We start from the raw sequence: 17,994 nt of genomic DNA, 5'->3' as shown, positions 1-17,994 counted from the left end.
ATAACTGGGTGACTGAATAACAACAAACCTGATCCTAGAATTCTTGCAAGGATTCAGTGACCTAAAACACCAAGTTCTTAGAATGACGTCAAGCACACAGTCAACACATTCAATCTCAGCTCATGTTTTAATGACTTAAACAGAGATACCCATTTGTTACTGAGTTTAAGTTTTCCTCAACACGTTGACTAAATTACACTCTCATATAGTACGAGTTCATCCTTGGCAGCACTGTTCTCAAGCTTTACACCTGCACTATTACCCGATAAAGTTAATTCACAGATCAGGACCCACGTAATGAACGCTGCCTCAAAGGTCTGGCTCATGCCACAAATCTAAACCCAAGTCAGCCTGCTTTTATGGGAACAGCCTCGCTGCCCAAGAAACCTAACGCCAACCACAATCCTCCAGATCAGCTTTAGTCAGGTCACCTTACTCTTTTGAAAAAACAGGTCCTGCTCGCCTCAAAAGGAAACCACCCCCTACCCCCTAGCCAACCATGCTGTTTCTTGCCTCTTCTAACATTCTGTAAAACTCATGCATGTACATGTGTGTGTGCTCAGTCATGTCCAACACTTTGTGACTCCATAGACTATAGCCCGCCAGTCTCCTCTGACCATGGAATTTTCCAGGCAACGATACTGGAATGGGTTGCCATTTCCTACTCCAGGGCGTCTTCCTGACCCAGAGATCGAACCCACATCTCCCGCGTCCCTGCATTGGCAGGCAGGTTCTTTACCATTATGCCACCTGGGAAGCCCTCATAAAACTCACTCTGGCCCCAAATTCCCCAGGAATAAGGCTCCGCTGCTTGGGAGGTGCCCTGTCCCCCCACTCTATGAACAAAGGACATCAAACTCATCACTAAGTTGTCTTAGTTTTGTCATCCTGCATATCCCATTCAATCCTCTAAACTTTATGTGGCAGGTATTATTTCATTTTACAGATGAGTGGGGATTTTAATCAAGATAATCTGGCTCCAGAGTCCTTGTTCTTAAAAGGAAGTTGTGAATCAGGTCTGTCTGCATGAAAGTTGTGAGTTTTTAACTCTTAAGATAGCCTATTCTTGTAGTAGTTTATCAGAACTGCCATGTAAGCATTTCAGTGAGTTACTACTGCTCAGTGGCCATGGTTCTAGGTAAGCTGTAGGGCAGGAGAGGTGCACCCCCAAACAGGCCACTTGGCATAAGGATTATCTTGAGCTGAATATAATTAAGAACAAGCAGATACAACTAAAGCTGCTTCCCCAATCTGCTTAAAAGCAGGACATAAATATGTGTAACCCCTCCCCCTTTACCAGGCAGGACAAAAGTTAATCACCAGAGACAACCTTAAAATTGGCTCCCCAAAAGATGTGCACGGCAAACTCTGTCAGCTAGCCCTGATCTTCCATTAGTTCCCTGACCCTTTTGCCTTCCTACCATTTGCTGCCCTAGAAACTCAAAGCCCTTTTCCTTTGCCTTGTCACTTCTCAAAGAAATGTATCGTTCCTTTGCTAGGATGCTGTATAAGCCCAAGTTCTAACCAACTCTTGAGCTACTCATCACTAGCTATGGTACTTCCACCATCTGAGCCACCAGGGAAGCGCACTAAAAGCTGTACTACATGAATTCTCCAGGCAAGAATACTGGAGTGGGTAGTCATTCCTGTCTCCAGGGGATCTTCCCAACCCAGGGGTTGAACTCGGGTCTCCTGCATTGCAGATAAGGAGAAGTGGGCATCAGAGGACGAGATGGCTATGAACATGAATGGGGGCCAATTCCGGGAGATGGTGAGGGACAGGGAGACCCGGCGTGCTGCAATCCATGGGGTTGCAGAGGGCTGGTCATGACTGGATAACTGAACAACCACCAAGATACTTCCACTGTGTGCACAAGCTTAGCTGCAATTCTCAAAATGAGCCTTTATCTCCAGATTTGGGGGTGGCAGTTTGCCCTGTGACCTCAATTCTGACAGATCTAAGAAAAAGTCACTGATTTTCAGTTTGTTCAGGGTTCTTCTTGTTGTGAAAACCAGGGTAATGACCTGCAAGCTCTTCACATGTCATTGCTGAAATAGGAAGTCACTCCTACTGTCTTTTGATAAGAGAAATGACACTTCAACCACCAAAAGAATTAGGAAGGACATTATTTGAGCATAAAGACTTGTCTTTGCTAAAAAAGTGCAATTGGTGACTTTCATCACACACCAAAATATATACGCACTTTGAAGTATTTCAAATGTAGAAAATTTCAGAACATAGAGCTTTTACTCTACCAAATGTAACTGTTTCTTGACACAAAGTAACTTGAGGTACAAAGTAATGCTCAAATACCCAACCTCTTTTGGTAATTGTCATTGTCATAGCTTAAAAAACAACAACAACAAAATCTGTTTCTAAAATCAAGTTAAGAAACAAAACAGTAACAGTAATCCAAATGTCACTTTTCTCATTTTGGAATATACTCTACACACATAGAGAAGCTGAGGAACAAAAGCCCCTGCTCCTTTGCTGACTTTCCTCCCACCAGGACCAGGGCTCGACCTGGCAAGGACTCTGGAAAGAAGGGCATGAAGCACAGGGATATGAAGGGTGCCCTGCCCAGCATTCTTTCACCCTCAGGCCCAATCCTGCAAAGTAAGGCTTAATCTAAGCCACAGAACGGCAAACATCTTTTCTACCTTTTATGTGGACAGTAAGGAGATCAAACCAGTCAATCCTAAAGGAAATCAACCCTGAACATTCATTGGAAAGACTGATGCTGAAGCTGAAACTCCAATACTTTTGCCACCTGATGCGAAGAACTGACTCATTGGAAAAGACCCTGATGCTGGGGAAGACTGAAGGCAAGAGGAGAGGAGGGCAGCAGAGGATAAGATAGTATCACTGACTCAGTGGATGTGGGCTTGAGCAAACTCCAGGAGATAGTGAAGGACAGTGAAGCCTAACGTTTTGCACTTCATGAAGTCACAGAGTCGGATTTAGTGACTGAACAACAACAACCTCTTAAGTGACACTTTTCCAACTCTTAGCCCTGTGTTTCACCCTGGAAGGGGTATCTTCTTTTCACATTCAACAAATACTTAGGTAGCACTCATGAAGTGTAAAAATTTCTATACAACAGCCTCTTTGGGAGGAAAGGGTAACCTTTACTCCATCCTTGCTCTCATTTTATTCAGGGTGATCATGATTCATAAGAAAGTACCCAGTGATGAGTAACTCAAAAGATGGCTAGAACTTGGGCTTATACAGAATCTTAACAAAAGAACAATACATTTTTAGAGAAGTGACAAGGCAAAGGAAAAGGGTTTTGAGTTTCTAAGGCAAATTTCTTTGCCAAATCTCCAAATGCTGCCTGGTTGGATCACATCATTTTGCCTTTGAAGGACTTCTGCAGAAATGTACCTTCATATTATTTGAGGCCCTGACATAGGTCTCACTCACCCGAGGGACTGCTGCAGAGGAATCATTTTCACAGTGTCATAAAACACTGTTCAGACTTCTCCGTCCCTGTGCAAAATCCTACCAGAGCTAGAAAGGCTTAATTTCACCTAAGAAGTGCCTGTGCTCTCTTCTGCTGAGAGCTACTAGTCATTTGGTTGCTTTTTTTCCCCCTTTACTACCAACTTCTGTCTTAAGTCATTTCTAAAACTGACACTTTCTGGAAATGGGCAAATGTACAAATTTGTGCCAATATAAATGTACAAATATGTGCCAATATAAAAAGGTATTAAGTCAATTCAATTCAGAGAATACCTTAGGAAGAATCCCTACCTGCATCAGACTTTGAAAAAGCAGATAAAAGGAGGAAAGGTATTTGTGCTGTTAGTATATGTGTTAGTCATTCAGTCGTGTCCAACTCCTTACAATCCTATGGGCTGTAGCTCGCCAGGATCCTCTGTCCATGGAATTCTCCAGGCAAGAATACTGGAGTGGGTAGTCTTTCCCTTCTCCAGGGGATCTTTCTGACCCAGGGATCGAACCCAGGTCTCCCTCATTGCAGGCAAATTCTTTACCATCTTAGCCACCAGGAAAGCTGTTAGCATAGAGACAGCAAATAGGTGAAACATGCTTGTGTGTGCCTGCTCAGTCATGTCTGACTCTCTGTGACCCCAAGGACTGTAGCCCACCAGGCTCCTCTGACCATGGGATTTCCCAGGCAAGAATACTGAAGTCGGTTATTTCTTCCTCCAAGGGATCTTCCCGACAAAGGGACTGAACCCACACCTCCTGCACTGGCAGGCAGGTTCTTCACCACTGCGCCATCACAGAAACCCAAAATATGCTTAGCGAAGTTTAAACGCATTAGGCTGCTCAGTTCTGCTATAATGCTTGTTTTGTAACAAGCAGATTTGTTCAAATGCAATTAATATTGATATATCAGGGAACAATCTGAATACAAAGTCTGCATTGGATTTGTGCAGTTTCATCAGCAAGTCTTAAGTGAATGCAGGAAACTGCACTCTGCTAAAGCAAGCTGTACAGACATTCATAAAATGTACACATTTGCGCACTTTGAACACTCACCAGTGGCCTAAAGTTCACTGCGTATTTAATAAGTTACACACCTCCACGTCCCCAGCTACGACTCACCCATCCAGATGATCCTTCCTCCACCACTTGACAGTTATTCACAAGCTTCAGTCCTTCTGACAACCACTTCTGACAGCAAAGTTTAGAACTTTGGGAAGGGAAAGTGCCATATTTCTTATGTACTTCTGTATTTATCATTTAAGGAGTGTAAAACCATGCTACCATTAGGTTCCTATCTTTTTTTTTTAAAGGTACCACTGATAAAGGTTTTGAGTGTTTTGCTCCTAGTACCCTTTGCGCCATAAGCTCTCTGGTTTTTACCACATGATTTTGTACAGTCTGGTGGTTTGGGGAATGCCTCTGTCACTTTTGGCAGAGCTGACTATTCCTCGAGTCTAAAGTGTGTGGGAAGGAGGACAGTCTGTATTCGGGAACTGCTGCTCTTTAGCCAATGTTATCCCACATCCACTCTGTATTTTATTTCTATCATTCCACTCTGTAACCCAAACTACCCAGGTTAGAGGCTCTTGTCACTCAAATATTTAAACACCATATACTCTGAACTTTCTTGGACAAATTAGAATAAGAGGGGATAAATTCTCTTTCAACCTACCAAATATGCCCCTTTTTCCCCCCTTAAGTCTTCTCTACCAAAAGCTATTTCACCTTCCTTCACATGGAATTTAAAACCAAGACTCATTTAATTTTGGCATTTGTTTACTTGACTGTATGTCCTAGGAGTGTCAAGGTTTCACGTCCGATTACAATTATTCAATGACACAAAACATCTGTGTTTGGCCAGATGCTTTTAGTAAGAGATATCAGTACAACATTCGAGGGCAACAATTTCAGCAAAGAAGTAAAAGCAGCGTGAAAGTAAGAACCCAAGATCAGATGTTCTGACAACACATGCAGCTCAATGAGCCAACTGCATTTACATGCATTGTGCATGTGTGACTCCAGACAGCATACAAGGTCAAACCGCTGTCAGTGACAATAAGCTTCCAAACTTCTGGTCAATTATCTGGTTAATAACAAAAGACAAGGCTATGACATCATTACGGCTATAATTAATTTACACAGATCTGCTTCCTGTTAATCGAATACATCTTTAAAAGCACTTAATTACTTTTCACCTAGAAAGCCAACACTCAGCTTTGTTAGGCGAAAAGCAACCTTGCTGAATTCAACATGAGAGGCTGTCAGGCTACTCTAAGACATAAAGGACAAGTCTTCACAGGGCACAATGCTGCAATACAGGAGCTGCTGCCACATCCACAGCAAACAGATGCACAAGATGATGGATAGCACAACACATTCGAACAGTTTCTGAAGACAAAGAAGTTGTCAGCGAACGGGGGGGTAAACAGACAGATTCTAGCTAAGGAAACATCACGGTGTTTTTTGTCAAAATGACATACAGGACTAGTAATATTAACATATGGAGTACAGGACAGTAGTTAAGGGCATGGTCTTTGGTAAAAGCTCCAAAATACGCCAGCCATGTGACTTTATAGGAAAGTTACTAACTGCTGGTTTCTCACCAGTACAAGGAGATAATGTAGCCACATGTGGGACTGTGAAGCTCAAATGAGATTATGTATATAAAATCATAAATTGGAAAGTGATATGATTTTTAATGCATATAAACACATAAAATGAGGTTTAAGCCGAATAATTGATGCTTTTGAACTGTGGTGTTGGAGAAGACTCTTGAGAGTCCCTTGGACTGCAAGGAGATCCAACCAGTCCATTCTGAAGGAGATCAGCCCTGGGATTTCTTTGGAAGGAATGATGCTAAAGCTGAAACTCCAGTACTTTGGCTACCTCATGCGAAGAGTTGACTCATTGGAAAAGACTCTGATGCTGGGAGGGATTGGGGGCAGGAGGAGAAGGGGACGACAGAGGATGAGATGGCTGGATGGCATCACCGACTCCATGGATGTTAGTCTAAGTGAACTCTGGGAGTTGGTGATGGACAGGGAGGCCTGGTGTGCTGTGATTCATGGGGTCGCAGAGTCAGACATGACTGAGGGACTGAACTGAACTGATTAAAAATTCTAAAAAGCTTGATTTTATAACTTAGTAACCAAATAGCCTTTTTCTGGGCTACCTATGATCCTACATTTTTAAACTGTATTGTGTGATACAATTATACACTTTTTTAAAAAACATGATGGGCTATGTGGAAGGCACAACAAAACAGAAAAAAAAGTTTAACTAAAATAAATTTAACAATAAAATTTCAAACCAGAGTTTTTGTCAAGATGATCTGAATCATTACATTTGAGAATTTAATGAGCCTCCATTTTAGGATTAAAAAAAAATGTCAGATGGCAAAAGTTTAATTTCCCCCCCCTTTTTAGAGTGTTATACTCTTGATTAGATGATCTTTATACATGAAAAGTAAAATACTGGATTTCGTATATAATCTTGACTTGTGCTCCATCGTGAGGTGAATTAGTGCCAACTCCAATTCTGATCCATCATCACTTATGATTTCCAGTATCAATCATAAGCCGGTTCCTTCTCTCACAGACTACAAGTTTTAGTGTAATGAGGGCTCATTAAAGTTCTCCGACTGACAGCCCTTCAGACGTGGGTCCTTCAACCAGGAGGCGCTCAGGGAGCAGCAGTGCCAGCAGTCCACCGTCACTCCCTTCAAGAGGATTTAGGGAACTCCACGCTCACGCTCACTCCACACCGGATTTCTTTGTTTACCTAAAGTCCGTGAAAAGGTGAGAGCCATAACCCCATTTAAACTAACGCATGTAAGAACTGTTAGTGAATTATTTATGGAACTGAAATCCTCCTAGCACAGGAAGAAGTCAAGAGGGGAATGGCACGCCAGACATCAGAAATGTTCATGTTCCTCAAGCACAGAGGACGTCGGCTAATTACCAGGTGGTGGAGACAGCCTGGGTTTGTTTGTTTTGCTTTGCTGTCTGGCCAGCATCAATTTCGTTCTTTTAATAACAGGTGAGAGATGGCTCTCACTCCCATTGGATGTGGTCCTGGAAGGACCACAAATCAGGGGTGCATTTCCTACATGGATTCGAGGGTGACACTGACCAAAACTGGAGTAACAGCTCTTTTCCTGGAATCTAAAACCTGTGCAGAGATACTAAACAGCTTCTGGATCTGATATTCAGAACATTAAAGAATTTTCCAGATCTACCCAAGTCTACTCTGGAGAAGGAAATGGCAACCCACTCAAGTATTCTTACCTGGAGAATCCCATGGACAGAGGGGCCTGGTGGGCTACAGTCCACGGGGTTGCAAAGAGTCGGACACGACTGAGTGACTTCACTTCACTTCACTTCACCCAAGTCTACTCAAGCCTCGAGTGCTTATCTGGCTGCTGTCCTGTGGTTTTGGCTTTTCTGTAGATTTTCTGAGCTTATTTATATATTTCCATTAAATCTCCTGTTCTTGAATAAGTTGGGCTTCCCTTGTGGCTCAGCTGGTAAAGAATCTGCCTGCAATGTGGGAGACCTGGGTTTGACCCAGGGGTTGGAAACATCCCCTGGAGAAGAGAATGGCTACCCTCTTTAATATGCTGGCCTGGAGAATTCCATGTATAGTCCATGGGGTCACTAAGAGTTGAACACAACTGAGCAACTTTCACTTTCTTGAACAAGTTATCAAGGTAACTTAGTTAACTTCTGTTTTCACAGTCGAAGAACCCTACCCAGATATTAGGGCATTTGCCAAGGGCGAGCAGCAGATCCTAGTATCTTTCAAGCATCACCAACTCTCATTTTTTATTGAGTCCATACAACACTCTAGCTGACCAGAAGAACCGCAACTGGGAGGGTATATAAGCAGCATCCCAAAGGCTGGCCATACACAAGCTATTCCCAGAGAGAGAAGCGTGCACAGAGCTGAGGAGGTGAGCACAAAAGCAGCTTCTGCGTACACAAGGCAAAGCCCTCTCGGTGCCATACACTTGGTGCATAAATTTGGACACTAAATGAAGGAATATTATTTCAAAAGGAAGAACTGATTGTCTTAAATGTGGCTTCTACTTATACAAAATTGATGGTTTTTCAGGAAAACTTCTAATTACTGAAGTGATGTACTCCCTTTGTTCTGCATTGAAAGTAAGACTAGTCTATACACCTAATAAAATGTTATCAGTTGATAAAACTTCTGGCTAGAACTTTAGGACAATGAATTATTCAGATTCATGGGAGGAAAGGAGGGAGAAAGGAGAGGAGGAAGAGAGAGAAGAAAGGAAAAAGGGGGTAAGAGACTTAAATTTCATAGCCTTCAGAAAGGAACGCAGAGGTATCCTGCATGCTTTTCTGTGGAAAGGTTTAACCCTCCTTTCCACCACAATGCACTTTCATTAACAGATCTAAATATCCACATTTCTCTAATCGTGAACCCAGAGAAGAAAACCAATGAATGCGAAACGACAGCAATAAAAGCACTAAGCATGTAAGTCAATATATCTTCATCTATATTCCATCATTTAAGAAATACCTGAGCATCTACAAACAGACAAGCTCTGTCCTTATAGACAACCATAGTCTTGAGAGAGAGACAGACAGACAAACAGCAACATTACAGTGTGATAAAGAACTGTAACAGGTCTGCAAATAAAGATGCATTAAGTGTCTGGAAAATAGCAAAGGTAAGTTTTAAAATTCAGTATGGGATGTGGACTTTTCTATGGCTCTGTAAAGAATCTGACTGCAATGCAGGAGACCCCAGTTCAATCCCTGGTTTGGAAAGATGCCCTGGAGAAGAGAGTGGCTACCCACTCCAGTATTCTTACCTGGGAAATCTCATGGACAGAGGAGCCTGGCAGGCTACAATCCCCAATCCACAGTCACAAAGAGTCAGACACAACTGAGCTACTAACACTTTATGGGGTGTGGACGGAAAGAAAGAAAGAAAGTCCTGGATCAAGTATTATCCTGTGGGCAACGCGGAGGGAGATGAAATGTCCAGGACACAGAGTCAAAGCAGTGGAGCCATTCCACAAAAAGAAATGGATGAAATTTTAAGTCATCATTTGGTGGATGTAACACAGGGTGAATGTTTAGAAAGCAAAAAGGTCCCTTATTAATACAAAATGAACATTCCTTGGAAAGAGAAAGACCTGAAGACTCTGGTGTGTAGGAACTTCTACTACCTGGGCAGCAGGCACAATGTTTATTCCTACATCTGTTCAAAGTCAGCATCACAACTGATTCGTTACAATATACATCACTGCAAATGTCTTGTATTTTTAACATAAAAAAAAGGTAGCAAAATTTCTTTCACAGTGTTGCCCAAGAGACTTTGCTCAAGGGAAATACACATAGGCCCTTATATATTATTTATACAAAACTGAAGTCATTGCCATCTGTATCTAAATTTCATTCATAACTATCCTGATATTGTGACTTTGGATTTAAAAAATGCATAAGCAAGAAACAGCCATTGGTGTAGTAACAACATTCCTGGGGTTAAAGCCAGATTTGGGGTCAAATCTAGACACTTACTAGTATGTGGTTTTGGGCAAATCACATAATCAATCCTGCTTCAGTTTCTTTATCCAAGGATGATGAAAATTCCACTTACTTTCTGGCGTCATCAGGAAGAAGAAATGCAATAGCCTGTCATGTAAGAGCACATAGCACATCCCCAAAGTTTGTTTTCCATTCTCCCTTCTTCTCCATAAAGTAATGAGCCTTCTGCCCCCATGGAACTAGACTTTATTGCTTTATAATTATGATATCCATGTAACAATGTCCAAAAGAGGAGGTGGTAAATAACACCAACATGCAAACCTGAATGCACACATTGTTAGCTGGCTACCAGCTAGATCCCCAGGGGCTCTTGCACACTATCTATTGCTTCCCAGAAATTTGATACATTTTCTCTTCTGAATACAGCCAAAATTATCCACTGGCTTTGAAATATCACCATCATGATGTTGCACAGAGCAGCTGGTTGATTGAAAGTGACTCCCCCTCCCCCACACCCCAGCTGTCACCAGGAAACCCTCCTCAGTGTGTGAAAAAGGACAATGTGATAATACTACTACTGCTATTAATAACAATCTAACAAATACTTAGCATTTGAGATTATTTTTCTTATGAAAGCTCACTCTTAACTGGAAATTAACTCTTTAAGAAAAACCTTTTACCATATAAATGCAAACCAGCTGTTTTCATACAACAGAAAACCAAAGGACAGTAAACACAAGTAATATATTTCCACAGACTCCTTGTTTCTTGTTCCTTGAGTCACTTATAATGCTAAACAACAGCCAGTTAAAATACTAAATAGTTTTAAATGTGCTAACAGATGTCACAAGCTTAGAGTGATTATAAAAAAAAAAAAAAACCTCAGATGATTTCTCAAAATATGTGCCTAGATTCCTATTTTTGTATTAATCACGTTGAAGGTTGGATTTTTCTTTTCTAATAGCCACTCATTTCTCTGTAAGAGAAGCATATGTATGGCATGTTTGACATTGCTGAAAATGCTGGAAGTTGTTTTTAGAACATGTTTGTGAATCCCACTCAGGAATTCTCAGCGCCCAGACTTCTTGGGTACAGTACAGCTCAATCTCCTGAGGATTTCCACACCAAGATGAGGAGTTTCACACCTTCTGACTCAGCAGGGTCACTGCAGGAGGTTCAGGATAAGCCCTTCAAACTCTCTCAAAGCCTCTCAGCTCCTGAGCTTTACAAGATGCTGCTAAACAGTTTCCCCTGCTACAAAAATCTGAGGTCCCCTGCTTAGCTGACTGACTGGAACTGCAGCACAAAAGGTGATCTTTTTAAGGCATTTCTATCTCTGTAATGGCTTTTAAAAGAATTTTTACAAATACACATATAATGTATAGATTATCTGTCCCCACTCCCACATTACATACATTGCCAAGTAAACAAAATTACGACCTAGTAATGACACCTTCCGTGCTCACATATTCATACGTAATATACACAGAAATAGAAGAGATTTTTGGTATTTTAAAAAATGGAACACAAAACTTTTTGCTTTGCTATCATTAAGCATCCATATTGCAAACTAATGATTTCAGAGCTGACAGCATTTTCTTATTCTTTGGTGCACGTCTTCAGTGAAGTCTCATCTCCTGTGACAAGTGCCCCTTCCTCTAGCTATCCCTGTTAACTGAAGATACTTAAATATTAACCCCTGATCCTGACCCTGTCCTTTCAGTACACACACAAAACAATGCAGGAAAGTTGCTCTGTTACAGTGATAGACCTGAAAATGGTGTTCTTCCATTGGGCTTAGAGGTTTAACTTTCTCCAAGTGTTTGCTTTCTCTCATACGTAATAATGTGAAAGCTTTGACTCCTCAGCATTTTGCTTTAAAAAAGAAAAAATCAGTGCAGTTAGGTAATTAACAGAATCACCTCATTTATAAAAATATTACGAGGCAATGAATGAGATCAAGCTAGATTTGAGGTGATAACCACCTTTTCTCCCTTGTCCAATGTTTAGCAGTTACCTGAGCCTCTCAGTGTCACAGACGTGTTTTGCACTGGATTTTATTTTATTCAATGTCTTAAGGTAGTCCACACCATGCTATGCTATGCTATGCTAAGTCACTTCAGTCGTGTCCGACTCTGTGCGATCCCATAAACGGCAGCCCACCAGGCTCCCAGTCCCTGGGATTCTCCAGGCAAGAACACTGCAGTGGGTTGCCATTTCCTTCTCCAGTGCATAAAAGTGAAAAGTGAAAGTGAAGTCACTCAGTCATGTCCAACTCCTAGCAACCCCATGGACTGCAACCCACCAGGCTCCTCCGTCCATGGGATTCTCCAGGCAAGAGTGCTGGAGTGGGGTGCCATTGCCCTCTCCGTCCACACCATGACTCCTACTCTATAGGAGAGGAAATGAATACTGGGAAGATATTAACTTGTCCGCTGGACATGATCAGTACGTAACAAGAAGCGGGGTTCAAAGCAGAGTCTGCCTGACCCCAAACGCAGAGACCTGCCTCTCAGACACAGAGGACAAGAAAAATGGGCCTTTGTGAAAACTGAAGGCTTCATGGTGGGACAGTGTTAAGTTAGTAGCAGCATTAACAAAACTACTTATAGGAGCTGAAATCTACGCTGACTCCTGTTTATCTGAAAACTCACCACAATACCCAGGAACCACAGTGCAGACTTAGGAGCAAAGACTTATCAAAGTGATGTGTAGTCTCAACCACAGTGTGGCACTCTTCTCAACATCACAGTGAGTCTAGGCTTTAGGGCAGCTGCTTCAGGTCCTGAATACTTCTCTATATACCCCCAACACTGACGCCCTGAAAAGGGAAGGAAAATGTAAGCAAACACCGCAACTGATGTTTGGTCAAAACAGTGGATGGAGGGCATATCTAACTTAATTCCTGTGATGCCTCCGGAAAACAGAGATAAGTGGATAGGATGAGGCCTTCTCTGCTAATATTGCGGAGCTGTATGACACGCGGGAAAAAAAGATAAGGAGAGAAACATCTTCAGTCTTGCCTCTTGTTTTCAAGTCACTGCTCTGTAATACTTCTCAACTCTAAGGCTGAGGCTGGTCTATGGTCAGTTATCCACTTTATTTTTTTTTTTTTAACAAGTTCTGGGGCAAAAGAAGGTTGGGAAAGACCAAAAGGCCAAAGAATTAAAAACTACTCTTTAACACAATTACTAATGTGGTTCTTAAAAATACCACAGCAGAGGTATTAACTGAATATCCTACACTGGACAACCTCAACTGTATACAACACAATGAGAATCCATAAACAAAATGCCCTCTAAGCAGCAGCAGAGGCACAATATTCATGCACTACAACTCACATCTAAACCAAAGAAGAATCCTTCTAGCATAATCTATGTACTTATTTTAGGCAAATTACTTAACATCTCATTCTAACAAATTACTTAATAACATCTCATCTGTTTTCCATCTGTGTTAAAACATTTTTCCTGAATTTTCACAAAGAATACCCACAGCCTTATGAAGTTATCTGTAACTAGTCCAAGGTCCTACAGGACTTCCCTGGTGGCTCAGACTGTAAAGCATCTGTCTACAACGCAGGAGACCTGGGTTCGATCCCTGGGTTGGGAAGATTCCCTGGAGAAGGAAACGGCAACCCACTCCAGTACTCTTGCCTAGAAAATCCCATGGACAGAGGAGCTTGGTGCAGGCTATTGTCCAACGGGACGCAAAGAGAAGAGTCGGGCACGACTGAGCGACTTCACTTCACTTCAGTCCAAGGTCCTACACCTAGGAAAGGCTTCACCTGGATTCAAATTCCATTCTGTGACTCCACAATGGCTGGCTGCTCTTTATCAGTCCCGCCAGCATTTCTCAAACTTTAGCACCCAGGTGTACTGGGATCAGTTGGCAATCTCCTTAAAACAGATTTCTGATTCATGGAGTTTGAAGTAAGACTCTTCACTTTGCAGTTCCAACAAGTTACCAGGTGTTGTTGATGCCAGTAATCCTGAGACAACTTAGGAACGCAATGCACTGCATTCTTCTAACATGACTTGTTTTCTCAACCCATGCCACACCAGCAGCAAATTAGAAGCTTTAGATTTAAGTTATTAGAACCAGAAGTGTGTCATATAAATGTGAGACATCAGACAGATTTTTAAGAAGTAATTCCAAAGGACAACAACAACAAAAAACCCCAAAAAGCCGCAAAGTCCAGCTGTCACTGCAAAAGGGCCTACCCATCTCGATGACTCAGTCATAACTACGCAATTATTTATTGTGCTGGTAACCCTGAGTCTTCAAGAGAGCTTATGCTTGGTTTAGAAAAACATACACGCATAGGATCCGTTTTTGAATAGGTTTATAAGGCCTGGATATAAAAGGGTTGTGTACACTTAGTTTACTTCCTGTCCCCTATTAAGGGAAATATCACTACTCAGGTTAGGATTGTTTGCCAAACACAGGTGCAGAGAAAGAGTTCCTCTTTACAAGAGAAACTGAAACCACAAGCCACTGCTGATGCAACACCACTTTAAACTTCGAGCTTTCGTCAGGGATCCTTTAACCACCCCCTCTCCCCGAAACCAACGATCCCATCCTCCCAGCGCCTCTGCCCGTCCTTCCCGGTGCGATCGGCCTCAAGCAGAGACGCAGGGTGAAGACGGTTAGATCTCCAGATAGAGTTGCTCCAGGAAATCCCCATTCTCGGACCGGCCGAGAGATCCCTGGATGCGGAGGCTGGGCCTCTAACCCCGCCCCAGCTCGGGTCGCAAGGAAGCGCCGACAGCCGCCCGCAGCCCTAGCCCCACAGGCGCCCGCGCCCGCGGCCCCGACTGGACTACCAGAGCGGCGACGAACAGACGCGGAAACTTACGCTCTCTTACGGCCCGCCTGCGTCCCCACGTCTTCGCGAGCAGGTACGTCATCACGCATGGGCGCCGGCTCCCGGACGCTCCAGGTCCCGGCGGCCTGGGGGCGGGGAGAGAGAGTGGTTGACTTTGCGACGTCGCTTCTACTGCATTCGCCCAGTGGGCGGGCCACGGCGCATGCTCAGTTGCGCGCACGTGCGCGCTCTTCCTCGCAGGTTTCCCCGAGGGACCGCGAGCGGTGTTGGTGGCTTGGAGGACGCTCCTAGGACGCGACAGGGAAAGGGCTGCGGCCGAGCATAGTGTGGAGGGTTTGTACCTTCCACTCATCTTCCAAGCTCCGAGTGACACCTAGATAATAATATTCCTTCTGCCATAAGTAACTGTTGGCTGCCTGTCATGCGTAAAGCAAGTGAATGGCCTGCATTCGAGTACATGGACGTGGGATGGAGTAGGCCCGATCGGGCTGAGAAACTGCCCTTCCGAGCCCTCCCACGGGCTCAGGACCAGCTGTGTGGAAGAGTAACACACGTGGACTGGATGGCGGAAGAGATACCTGTTCATGAGTTATCAGACTCCGAAGAGCAGCCGACCCTCAGGGCGGAACCCGTGGTTACAAAGCAAGCTAGCAAAACAAGATTGTGGGTGTACATTTCACTCCGTAGAGCTTCCACTTGAGGCTACATTTCGAAGTTCATTTGCCATTTTAAGGCTTTAGGTGTTAAGTAATTTTTGTTACTGTATCATTTGATGTTATTTTGATTATGGATCCATTTCTGCCCTGGAGCAAGTTTTATGTTCGGTTGTGGGAGTCAGGTTAAGTTAAATGCTGTATTTCATACAATATAATAACTAAGGGGACAATAACGTGTTTTCCAAGGAAGAAACCAAGAGCAGGTGGTTCTATGCTGCCCTGTATTTGTTGGAAGTTGTAGCAGCTGTGTTTAGATAGTCTACTTAAAAACTGCCTGAATCAGAAGCCTTTTGATTATCGTTTGTTATTATGTATTGCAAGAATTCTTCATGGAAATGTTTATTTTGGAGTTTGGAATTTAAATGAAGATTTAGCTCACGTGCAGGGTGTATAACAGACTTTCAAGTGATAAAGAAGATTCTTGGCAGTTTGCAAGTATGTTCCTTGAGCCTTGCAAGTTATTCCTTTCTTCTGAAAACAATATGCTGATCAAAAAGTTTGGCTGACAAGGAGAAGCTGCGTTTCTCCAAATAGAAATTCAGTTGAAGGGTGCAGGTGAATTGCCAGTAGGAATATTTTTGTATCAGTTCAGTTCAGTCGCTCAGTGGTGTCCGACTCTTTGTAACCCCATGGACTGAAGGATGCCAGGCTCCCCTGTCCATCACCAACTCTCTGAGCTTGCTCAAACTCATGTCCATTGAGTAGGTAATGCCATCCAAGCATCTCATCCTCTGTCATCCCCTTCTCCTTATTTCCTTAGAAAAATAAAAGTAATTTCTCAAAAAGAAGGCATTCCCTTTTATCCCTGTCCATGATCATGAGCATCAATTTAGTTAATACTAATCCTTAGCTTCCATTCTCTACTACCGTTTGCACCTTTCTATAATCACATAATTTTTATTGTCCTTTTCTTAACATATCAAATACATAGGCGATTTTAAGAAAGCCACAAATCAAAGAGGCTCAATGCAATAATCTCATAAAAATGTCATCATATATGGGGATTTAGAAGTATACTTAGGCAATTATATTCAATTCCAAGTATTATCAATGAACAATTTCATAGCCATTTAAGAGTACAGAAAAAGTCTAGCTTTTTAAAAAATGACCTTTTTTGTCCTATAGGATTCATTGAGCAGACAAATTTTTTTAAGCCCATTGACATCAACATGTATCAAACTCAGACCCTATTTAAATTGACAAACAGATCACTTGGATAATAATTGTAATGTCTTTAACATTACCATATGTGGCAGTCAGCAAGATCTTTTTTCTGAGGCAACGTTTCAAAATATCAAAGAATCAATACTCGAAAAGGTCATTTAGCACAAGTTATACAATTATAAATTACCTTGTAAGATCATGATTCCTAAAGTTCAAGTGTACTCTTATATCTTAATTGCGAGAATAAGCAGTATTAGGCACATTATGAGTAATATCAGAGACCTATGTAATGGTCTGGACAATTTTTTTTTTAATATTTATTTATTTGGCTGTACTGGGACTTAGTTGCAGCCTGCAGGGTCTTCAACCTTTGTTGCAGCATGCAAAGTCTTAGTTGCAACATGTGGGACCTGGTTCCCTGACAAGGTGTTGGACCCGGGCCCCCTGCAATGGGAGCATGAAGTCTTAGCCACTGGACCACCAGGGGAGTCCCAATTTTCTTTATAAAAGTTTTTCATGAGAGCAGTAGTGCCTAGGATTAAGCCATCTGACTTAAATGAGTGTTCCTAAAATGTGATTCTTGAACACAGAGGAGCTGTGGTAACAACCTTTGTACACTTCATAAGTCTAGGATTGGAACTGCAGGAGGGCAGGTAAGTGTCATTCTCAGGTTTCAAAACCTGGACTGAAGGTGACAAAGCATCAGACGACAATACTGTTAGCAAATAACACAACTGGATTATTTTGTTTAAAGAGGAACTTGTTTGTTATCTGATTGCTTTTAATGGATCAAGTATTTATTATACCCAACACTGTAGGGAAAGGTGTGTGAAACTCATCAAAGAATTTATAGCTTAATTATTAGGAAACTTGAAAATTAAAACAAGAACAACTTTAAGTACAAAATTGCATCATGTATTATGACAAAAAGACTAACAACAATACTTAAGAGTAAAAGTGAAAGTGAAGTCCCTCAGTCGTGTCCGACTCTTAGTGATCCCATGGACTGCAGCCCACCAGGCCCCTCTGTCCATGGGATTTTCCAGGCAAGGGTACTGGAGTGGGGTGCCATTGCCTTCTCCAGTGAAGTCCCTCAGTCATGTCCAGCTCTTGCAACCCCATGGACTGTAGCCCACCACGCCCCTCAGTCCATGGAGTTTTCCAGGCAAGAGTACTGGAGTGGGTTGCCATTTTGATAGGCCCTGCAAATGGCAACCATAGGAGATTTGCAGTGGCAATAATAATGACAGACAAAACGACTTTAAGACAAGTATTTCTAGAAACAGACATTTCGTAATAAAATAGTCAATG

The 17,994-nt window shown here is 42.4% G+C and overlaps 1 protein-coding gene across 3 annotated transcripts in view; it reads right to left on the bottom strand.

The window, feature by feature from the left end:
- The window catches only part of RHBDD1 (rhomboid domain containing 1), a 207,555-nt gene extending 192,663 nt beyond the window's left edge, over positions 1-14,892 (bottom strand). For 2 of the 3 annotated variants that reach the window (XM_059875217.1, NM_001077995.2), the window contains exon 1: positions 14,834-14,892. The gene's annotated coding sequence lies outside the window, so the exon portion shown is untranslated. Of the gene's footprint in view, positions 1-12,629; positions 12,797-14,833 lie in introns of all 3 variants that reach the window. The other variant, XM_005202939.5, reaches the window with a different exon arrangement.
- Positions 14,893-17,994: the final 3,102 nt, after the last annotated feature.

Source organism: Bos taurus, chromosome 2 (genome assembly GCF_002263795.3).
Source record: "Bos taurus isolate L1 Dominette 01449 registration number 42190680 breed Hereford chromosome 2, ARS-UCD2.0, whole genome shotgun sequence".
In the NCBI taxonomy this organism is placed as follows: Eukaryota; Metazoa; Chordata; class Mammalia; order Artiodactyla; family Bovidae; genus Bos; species Bos taurus.
This window is presented reverse-complemented; position numbering and strand designations above follow the sequence as displayed.